The 7,500-nt window shown below is 38.9% G+C and overlaps 3 non-coding genes and 4 pseudogenes across 3 annotated transcripts; all 7 read right to left on the bottom strand.

Annotated features, from left to right (window-relative positions):
• Positions 1-57: 57 nt before the first annotated feature.
• On the bottom strand, positions 58-176 carry LOC127975621 (uncharacterized; annotated as a pseudogene).
• Positions 177-1,090: 914 nt separating this feature from the next.
• LOC127975740 (5S ribosomal RNA) lies at positions 1,091-1,209 on the bottom strand. Its single transcript, XR_008157594.1, has one exon. It is a non-coding gene; the product is annotated as a 5S ribosomal RNA (ribosomal RNA).
• Positions 1,210-3,117: 1,908 nt separating this feature from the next.
• Positions 3,118-3,236, bottom strand: LOC127975620 (uncharacterized; annotated as a pseudogene).
• Positions 3,237-4,150: 914 nt separating this feature from the next.
• LOC127975739 (5S ribosomal RNA) lies at positions 4,151-4,269 on the bottom strand. Its single transcript, XR_008157593.1, has one exon. It is a non-coding gene; the product is annotated as a 5S ribosomal RNA (ribosomal RNA).
• A 933-nt stretch (positions 4,270-5,202) lies between these two features.
• On the bottom strand, positions 5,203-5,321 carry LOC127975705 (uncharacterized; annotated as a pseudogene).
• A 1,054-nt stretch (positions 5,322-6,375) lies between these two features.
• On the bottom strand, positions 6,376-6,494 carry LOC127975738 (5S ribosomal RNA). The gene has a single exon (XR_008157592.1). It is a non-coding gene; the product is annotated as a 5S ribosomal RNA (ribosomal RNA).
• A 510-nt stretch (positions 6,495-7,004) lies between these two features.
• LOC127975619 (uncharacterized) lies at positions 7,005-7,123 on the bottom strand (annotated as a pseudogene).
• Positions 7,124-7,500: the final 377 nt, after the last annotated feature.

Raw genomic sequence — 7,500 nt, 5'->3', positions numbered from 1 at the left:
GGCATTGACTCTATTTTTTGGCAAAATTATTATATACTAAGTGAAAAATTTCAAAAAAGCTTAGAGTACCTGGTATTCCCAGGCGGTCTCCCATCCAGGCACTAACCAGGCCCAAACCTGCTTAGCTTACGAGATCAGACAAGATCGGGCATAGCCAGGCTGGTATGGCCATAAGCGAAGACTGCTGCAAAGAGAAGGCTATTTAAAGATCAGCCAATCTACTCGCCAGTACATTATAAAAGTAGGAAAGAAACCCCAAAAGCTTAAAGCACCTGGTATTCCTAGGCGGTCTCTCATCCAAGTACTAACCTGGCCCAAACCTGCTTATATTCAGAGATCGGGCATTGACTCTATTTTTTTTTTTTTTTTTGCAAGATTATTATATAATTCGTGAAAAATATCCAAAAATTTAAAGCACCTGGTATTCCCAGGCAGTCTCCCATCCATGTACTAACCTGGCCCAAACCTGCTTATATTCAGAGATCGGGCATTGACTCTATTTTTTGCCAAATTTATTATATACTAAGTGAAAAAATTCCAAAAGCTTAAAGCACCTGGTATTCCCAGGCAGTCTCCCATCCATGTACTAACCTGGCCCAAACCTGCTTATATTCAGAGATCGGGCATTGACTCTATTTTTTGCCAAATTTATTATATACTAAGTGAAAAAATTCCAAAAGCTTAAAGCACCTGGTATTCCTTGGCGGTCTCTCATCCAAGTACTAACCAGACCTAAACCTGCTAAGATTCAGAGATCGGGCATTGACTCTATTTTTTGCCAAATTTATTATATACTAAGTGAAAAAATTCCAAAAGCTTAAAGCACCTGGTATTCCTTGGCGGTCTCTCATCCAAGAACTAACCAGATCTAAACCTGCTAAGATTCAGAGATCGGGCATTGACTCTTTTTTTTTGTTGCAAGATTATTATATAATTCGTGAAAGATATCCAAACATTTAAAGCACCTGGTATTCCCAGGCAGTCTCCCATCCATGTACTAACCTGGCGCAAACCTGCTTATTTTCAGAGATCGGGCATTGACTCTATTTTTTGGCAAAATTATTATATACTAAGTGAAAAATTTCAAAAAAGCTTACAGTACCTGGTATTCCCAGGCGGTCTCCCATCCAGGCACTAACCAGGCCCAAACCTGCTTAGCTTCCGAGATCAGACAAGATCGGGCATAGCCAGGCTGGTATGGCCATAAGCGAAGACTGCTGCAAAGAGAAGGCTATTTAAAGATCAGCCAATCTACTCGCCAGTACATTATAAAAGTAGGAAAGAAACCCCAAAAGCTTAAAGCACCTGGTATTCCTAGGCGGTCTCTCATCCAATTACTAACCTGGCCCAAACCTGCTTATATTCAGAGATCGGGCATTGACTCTATTTTTTGGCAAAATTATTATATACTAAGTGAAAAAATTCCAAAAGCTTAAAGCACCTGGTATTCCTTGGCGGTCTCTCATCCAAGTACTAACCAGACCTAAACCTGCTAAGATTCAGAGATCGGGCATTGACTCTTTTTTTTTTTTTTTTTTTTTTTTTGCAAGATTATTATATAATTCGTGAAAAATATCCAAACATTTAAAGCACCTGGTATTCCCAGGCAGTCTCCCATCCATGTACTAACCTGGCCCAAACCTGCTTATATTCAGAGATCGGGCATTGACTCTATTTTTTGCCAAATTTATTATATACTAAGTGAAAAAATTCCAAAAGCTTAAAGCACCTGGTATTCCCAGGCAGTCTCCCATCCATGTACTAACCTGGCCCAAACCTGCTTATATTCAGAGATCGGGCATTGACTCTATTTTTTGCCAAATTTATTATATACTAAGTGAAAAAATTCCAAAAGCTTAAAGCACCTGGTATTCCTTGGCGGTCTCTCATCCAAGTACTAACCAGACCTAAACCTGCTAAGATTCAGAGATCGGGCATTGACTCTTTTTTTTTTTTTTTTTTTTTGCAAGATTATTATATAATTCGTGAAAAATATCCAAACATTTAAAGCACCTGGTATTCCCAGGCAGTCTCCCATCCATGTACTAACCTGGCCCAAACCTGCTTATATTCAGAGATCGGGCATTGACTCTATTTTTTGCCAAATTTATTATATACTAAGTGAAAAAATTCCAAAAGCTTAAAGCACCTGGTATTCCCAGGCAGTCTCCCATCCATGTACTAACCTGGCCCAAACCTGCTTATATTCAGAGATCGGGCATTGACTCTATTTTTTGCCAAATTTATTATATACTAAGTGAAAAAATTCCAAAAGCTTAAAGCACCTGGTATTCCCAGGCAGTCTCCCATCCATGTACTAACCTGGCCCAAACCTGCTTATATTCAGAGATCGGGCATTGACTCTATTTTTTGCCAAATTTATTATATACTAAGTGAAAAAATTCCAAAAGCTTAAAGCACCTGGTATTCCTTGGCGGTCTCTCATCCAAGTACTAACCAGACCTAAACCTGCTAAGATTCAGAGATCGGGCATTGACTCTTTTTTTTTTTTTTTTTTTTTGCAAGATTATTATATAATTCGTGAAAAATATCCAAACATTTAAAGCACCTGGTATTCCCAGGCAGTCTCCCATCCATGTACTAACCTGGCCCAAACCTGCTTATATTCAGAGATCGGGCATTGACTCTATTTTTTGCCAAATTTATTATATACTAAGTGAAAAAATTCCAAAAGCTTAAAGCACCTGGTATTCCCAGGCAGTCTCCCATCCATGTACTAACCTGGCCCAAACCTGCTTATATTCAGAGATCGGGCATTGACTCTATTTTTTGCCAAATTTATTATATACTAAGTGAAAAAATTCCAAAAGCTTAAAGCACCTGGTATTCCTTGGCGGTCTCTCATCCAAGTACTAACCAGACCTAAACCTGCTAAGATTCAGAGATCGGGCATTGACTCTTTTTTTTTTTTTTTTTTTTTTTTGCAAGATTATTATATAATTCGTGAAAAATATCCAAACATTTAAAGCACCTGGTATTCCCAGGCAGTCTCCCATCCATGTACTAACCTGGCGCAAACCTGCTTATATTCAGAGATCGGGCATTGACTCTATTTTTTGGCAAAATTATTATATACTAAGTGAAAAATTTCAAAAAAGCTTAGAGTACCTGGTATTCCCAGGCGGTCTCCCATCCAGGCACTAACCAGGCCCAAACCTGCTTAGCTTACGAGATCAGACAAGATCGGGCATAGCCAGGCTGGTATGGCCATAAGCGAAGACTGCTGCAAAGAGAAGGCTATTTAAAGATCAGCCAATCTACTCGCCAGTACATTATAAAAGTAGGAAAGAAACCCCAAAAGCTTAAAGCACCTGGTATTCCTAGGCGGTCTCTCATCCAAGTACTAACCTGGCCCAAACCTGCTTATATTCAGAGATCGGGCATTGACTCTATTTTTTTTTTTTTTTTTGCAAGATTATTATATAATTCGTGAAAAATATCCAAAAATTTAAAGCACCTGGTATTCCCAGGCAGTCTCCCATCCATGTACTAACCTGGCCCAAACCTGCTTATATTCAGAGATCGGGCATTGACTCTATTTTTTGCCAAATTTATTATATACTAAGTGAAAAAATTCCAAAAGCTTAAAGCACCTGGTATTCCCAGGCAGTCTCCCATCCATGTACTAACCTGGCCCAAACCTGCTTATATTCAGAGATCGGGCATTGACTCTATTTTTTGCCAAATTTATTATATACTAAGTGAAAAAATTCCAAAAGCTTAAAGCACCTGGTATTCCTTGGCGGTCTCTCATCCAAGTACTAACCAGACCTAAACCTGCTAAGATTCAGAGATCGGGCATTGACTCTATTTTTTGCCAAATTTATTATATACTAAGTGAAAAAATTCCAAAAGCTTAAAGCACCTGGTATTCCTTGGCGGTCTCTCATCCAAGAACTAACCAGATCTAAACCTGCTAAGATTCAGAGATCGGGCATTGACTCTTTTTTTTTGTTGCAAGATTATTATATAATTCGTGAAAGATATCCAAACATTTAAAGCACCTGGTATTCCCAGGCAGTCTCCCATCCATGTACTAACCTGGCGCAAACCTGCTTATTTTCAGAGATCGGGCATTGACTCTATTTTTTGGCAAAATTATTATATACTAAGTGAAAAATTTCAAAAAAGCTTACAGTACCTGGTATTCCCAGGCGGTCTCCCATCCAGGCACTAACCAGGCCCAAACCTGCTTAGCTTCCGAGATCAGACAAGATCGGGCATAGCCAGGCTGGTATGGCCATAAGCGAAGACTGCTGCAAAGAGAAGGCTATTTAAAGATCAGCCAATCTACTCGCCAGTACATTATAAAAGTAGGAAAGAAACCCCAAAAGCTTAAAGCACCTGGTATTCCTAGGCGGTCTCTCATCCAATTACTAACCTGGCCCAAACCTGCTTATATTCAGAGATCGGGCATTGACTCTATTTTTTGGCAAAATTATTATATACTAAGTGAAAAAATTCCAAAAGCTTAAAGCACCTGGTATTCCTTGGCGGTCTCTCATCCAAGTACTAACCAGACCTAAACCTGCTAAGATTCAGAGATCGGGCATTGACTCTTTTTTTTTTTTTTTTTTTTTTTTTGCAAGATTATTATATAATTCGTGAAAAATATCCAAACATTTAAAGCACCTGGTATTCCCAGGCAGTCTCCCATCCATGTACTAACCTGGCCCAAACCTGCTTATATTCAGAGATCGGGCATTGACTCTATTTTTTGCCAAATTTATTATATACTAAGTGAAAAAATTCCAAAAGCTTAAAGCACCTGGTATTCCCAGGCAGTCTCCCATCCATGTACTAACCTGGCCCAAACCTGCTTATATTCAGAGATCGGGCATTGACTCTATTTTTTGCCAAATTTATTATATACTAAGTGAAAAAATTCCAAAAGCTTAAAGCACCTGGTATTCCTTGGCGGTCTCTCATCCAAGTACTAACCAGACCTAAACCTGCTAAGATTCAGAGATCGGGCATTGACTCTTTTTTTTTTTTTTTTTTTTTTTTTGCAAGATTATTATATAATTCGTGAAAAATATCCAAACATTTAAAGCACCTGGTATTCCCAGGCAGTCTCCCATCCATGTACTAACCTGGCGCAAACCTGCTTATATTCAGAGATCGGGCATTGACTCTATTTTTTGGCAAAATTATTATATACTAAGTGAAAAATTTCAAAAAAGCTTAGAGTACCTGGTATTCCCAGGCGGTCTCCCATCCAGGCACTAACCAGGCCCAAACCTGCTTAGCTTACGAGATCAGACAAGATCGGGCATAGCCAGGCTGGTATGGCCATAAGTGAAGACTGCTGCAAAGAGAAGGCTATTTAAAGATCAGCCAATCTACTCGCCAGTACATTATAAAAGTAGGAAAGAAACCCCAAAAGCTTAAAGCACCTGGTATTCCTAGGCGGTCTCTCATCCAAGTACTAACCTGGCCCAAACCTGCTTATATTCAGAGATCGGGCATTGACTCTATTTTTTGCCAAATTTATTATATACTAAGTGAAAAAATTCCAAAAGCTTAAAGCACCTGGTATTCCTTGGCGGTCTCTCATCCAAGTACTAACCAGACCTAAACCTGCTAAGATTCAGAGATCGGGCATTGACTCTTTTTTTTTTTTTTTTTTTTTTTGCAAGATTATTATATAATTCGTGAAAAATATCCAAAAATTTAAAGCACCTGGTATTCCCAGGCAGTCTCCCATCCATGTACTAACCTGGCCCAAACCTGCTTATATTCAGAGATCGGGCATTGACTCTATTTTTTGCCAAATTTATTATATACTAAGTGAAAAAATTCCAAAAGCTTAAAGCACCTGGTATTCCCAGGCAGTCTCCCATCCATGTACTAACCTGGCCCAAACCTGCTTATATTCAGAGATCGGGCATTGACTCTATTTTTTGCCAAATTTATTATATACTAAGTGAAAAAATTCCAAAAGCTTAAAGCACCTGGTATTCCTTGGCGGTCTCTCATCCAAGTACTAACCAGACCTAAACCTGCTAAGATTCAGAGATCGGGCATTGACTCTATTTTTTGCCAAATTTATTATATACTAAGTGAAAAAATTCCAAAAGCTTAAAGCACCTGGTATTCCTTGGCGGTCTCTCATCCAAGAACTAACCAGATCTAAACCTGCTAAGATTCAGAGATCGGGCATTGACTCTTTTTTTTTGTTGCAAGATTATTATATAATTCGTGAAAGATATCCAAACATTTAAAGCACCTGGAATTCCCAGGCAGTCTCCCATCCATGTACTAACCTGGCGCAAACCTGCTTATTTTCAGAGATCGGGCATTGACTCTATTTTTTGGCAAAATTATTATATACTAAGTGAAAAATTTCAAAAAAGCTTACAGTACCTGGTATTCCCAGGCGGTCTCCCATCCAGGCACTAACCAGGCCCAAACCTGCTTAGCTTCCGAGATCAGACAAGATCGGGCATAGCCAGGCTGGTATGGCCATAAGCGAAGACTGCTGCAAAGAGAAGGCTATTTAAAGATCAGCCAATCTACTCGCCAGTACATTATAAAAGTAGGAAAGAAACCCCAAAAGCTTAAAGCACCTGGTATTCCTAGGCGGTCTCTCATCCAATTACTAACCTGGCCCAAACCTGCTTATATTCAGAGATCGGGCATTGACTCTATTTTTTGGCAAAATTATTATATACTAAGTGAAAAAATTCCAAAAGCTTAAAGCACCTGGTATTACTTGGCGGTCTCTCATCCAAGTACTAACCAGACCTAAACCTGCTAAGATTCAGAGATCGGGCATTGACTCTTTTTTTTTTTTTTTTTTTTTTTTTTGCAAGATTATTATATAATTCGTGAAAAATATCCAAACATTTAAAGCACCTGGTATTCCCAGGCAGTCTCCCATCCATGTACTAACCTGGCGCAAACCTGCTTATATTCAGAGATCGGGCATTGACTCTATTTTTTGGCAAAATTATTATATACTAAGTGAAAAATTTCAAAAAAGCTTAGAGTACCTGGTATTCCCAGGCGGTCTCCCATCCAGGCACTAACCAGGCCCAAACCTGCTTAGCTTACGAGATCAGACAAGATCGGGCATAGCCAGGCTGGTATGGCCATAAGCGAAGACTGCTGCAAAGAGAAGGCTATTTAAAGATCAGCCAATCTACTCGCCAGTACATTATAAAAGTAGGAAAGAAACCCCAAAAGCTTAAAGCACCTGGTATTCCTAGGCGGTCTCTCATCCAAGTACTAACCTGGCCCAAACCTGCTTATATTCAGAGATCGGGCATTGACTCTATTTTTTGCCAAATTTATTATATACTAAGTGAAAAAATTCCAAAAGCTTAAAGCACCTGGTATTCCTTGGCGGTCTCTCATCCAAGTACTAACCAGACCTAAACCTGCTAAGATTCAGAGATCGGGCATTGACTCTTTTTTTTTTTTTTTTTTTTTTTGCAAGATTATTATATAATTCGTGAAAAATATCCAAAAATTTAA

This window comes from Carassius gibelio, chromosome B16, assembly GCF_023724105.1.
Source record: "Carassius gibelio isolate Cgi1373 ecotype wild population from Czech Republic chromosome B16, carGib1.2-hapl.c, whole genome shotgun sequence".
Classification (NCBI taxonomy): domain Eukaryota; kingdom Metazoa; phylum Chordata; class Actinopteri; order Cypriniformes; family Cyprinidae; genus Carassius; species Carassius gibelio.
The sequence above is the reverse complement of the archived record's forward strand: the minus strand, read 5'-3'. Positions and strand labels throughout refer to the sequence as shown.